General features: G+C 33.9%; 1 pseudogene; it reads left to right on the top strand.

Annotated features, from left to right (window-relative positions):
* Window positions 1–1,597: 1,597 nt before the first annotated feature.
* Window positions 1,598–2,177, top strand: LOC114029120 (annotated as a pseudogene).
* The last annotated feature ends 212 nt before the right edge of the window (window positions 2,178–2,389 follow it).

Genomic DNA, 2,389 nt, shown 5'->3' with positions numbered 1-2,389 from the left:
CTGATTGTATTTAGATGTTCGACAACTTACTCTAAATTACTTTGCCTTTTAAAATATGGTAATAAGTAGATTTAATAAATGCAATGCTTACTTATAGGACTTAAGACTTTTTTTCAAGGAAAAATGATACTATATTCTCTTTGACTAAATATGCCTATGGGAAACTATTCTGTCTGAGACATGTGAATATAGTGTAACAATTATTACCAATTCAGTGGCAGTTCATCCGAATTTTATGTATAGTACTTAAGATTAATGACATAATTATCTTACAAACTGAAAGCTGCAAAGTGATACAAATATAAAACCAACAAATTAAAAATTATAAAATGTGATTCACTGTAGGATTTATTATTCAAAACTATGAAACATGAAACAGAAGTAGCAAGTTTTAAGAGGAGAAAAATTAAATATGTTCCTTAATATTGAGAACTAATGAAAAGTGCCAAGGAAAACCTGGGATGTATAGATTTTTAAATCATTTTGGATTGGGTAACAGACAAAATCAAATAAGAAAGGGATGGAAATAACTGTCCACAAATTAAAAGTTGGAGCAGTAGCATTGTATTTTGAAGTTATGTTATTGAAAACTCCAATTTTATGGAGATTATAATGTGCTACGACTTTCAGCCATATAATATCACCAAAAGAATATTGTTCTTCTAATTTGAGTATTGTTTCGGGGAGGAGCTAGGGGATCATTGAAAGAACAATGTTATTACTCTTCCTCTCTCTCTCTCTCTCTCTCTCTCTCTCTCTCTCTCTCTCTCTCTCTGACTCAAAGAACCTGGGTTCAAATATGTCCTCTATCAGTTACTACCTCTGTGAACTTGGGCAGGTAAATTACAAGTACAGTTGAGGGTTATACAAGGTTGGTTCTAAGATCCCTTCCAGCTCTCTCTATATATGATTTTGTAATAGTGACTTATGTTGTCTGTACTTTGATTATATAACTATCTACCAAAAGTAGAGCAAATGATGATTTTGTGGTTTCTCTTTTAATTTTTAGATACTTTTTTTAATCTTTGTAGTATATTTATTTCCAAACATAAATACTCTCTCACCCAATCAGCCATACCTTGTTACAAACATTTAAAAAGAAAGAGAAAAAAAAAAGCAGTTCAGCCAAACAACTTACACTTGGACTGGATCTGAGAATACATGCAATATTCTACAATCACATTCCCCCCAATAGTGTAATAATTTTTTTCGATTATTTAGCCAGTTTGTCACTTTATTTACACACTGACTTGAATTTTAATGATAATTAATTCAATTCTTCAAAAAGTGAAGGAATAAAAAAGGAAGAATTACATTCCAGATCCAATTTTTGCCAATAAAGAGGAACTTGCAGCTGTAGAAGAATTAAAAGGAAACTGGGGTTGGGGGAGAGAAAGTCAATTCTATTTTAGAATTTGATTAAAAAAAAGGGAAGTAGTGTCATGCCTGCACCCTAAATTATCTGAGAACAATTTCCAAAGGATTCAGGGAAAGGATAACTATGATATCATGGAATGCATTTCATGGGTGGGGGGTGGGGGGTGGGGGGTTAACCCAGGAAGAATGGGGAATTACCAAACAATGAAATTTGAAAAACATGTTCAGCTCCAGCACCAAAAGCGAGAAGCCAGACGAATTTGAGACTGACATTTCACAGGCTCTATTGGAGTTGGAGATGAACTCTGACTTAAAGGCTCAATTAAGAGAGCTGAATATCACAGCAGCTAAAGAAATTGAAGTTGGTGGTGGCAGAAAAGCTATCATCATTTTTGTTCCAGTTCCTCAAGCTAAAATCTTTTCAAAAGATCCAAGTATCACTACTTCGTGAATTGAAAGAAAAAAAAACTCAGTGGCAAACATGTGGTCTTTATTGCTCAGAGGAGAATTCTTCCTAAGCCAACAAGAAAAAGCCATACAAAAAGTAAGCAAAAGCATCCCAGGAGCAGTACTCTGACTGCTGTGCATGATGTAATCCTTGAAGACCTTGTCTTTCCAAGTGAAATTGTTGGCAAGAGAATCCATGTGGGGCTAGATGGCAGCAGACTCATAAAGGTCCATTTGGATAAAGCAAAACAGAACAATGTGGAGCACAAGGTAGAAACATTTTCTGGTGTTTATAAGAAGCTGACAGGCAAAGATGTTAATTTTGAATTCCCAGAGTTACATCTGTAAATGCAGAAATGATTAAAGTCCATTGTTCATAAAAAAGAGGACCTCCCCCCCCCAAAAAACAAATAAATAAACAAAAAACAGTTCTACTGTTTGGTGTGAAAGAACAATGAAAAGATGACAGAGAAAAAGCAGAAATGCTCGATTATTATTTTGCTTCTTATTTTTTTCTTGCCAAAATGAATATTGAGACTGAAAATTACGGATCAAAAATGTATAT

Source organism: Vombatus ursinus, unplaced genomic scaffold (genome assembly GCF_900497805.2).
Source record: "Vombatus ursinus unplaced genomic scaffold, bare-nosed wombat genome assembly UNPS02014909.1, whole genome shotgun sequence".
In the NCBI taxonomy this organism is placed as follows: Eukaryota; Metazoa; Chordata; class Mammalia; order Diprotodontia; family Vombatidae; genus Vombatus; species Vombatus ursinus.
This window is presented reverse-complemented; position numbering and strand designations above follow the sequence as displayed.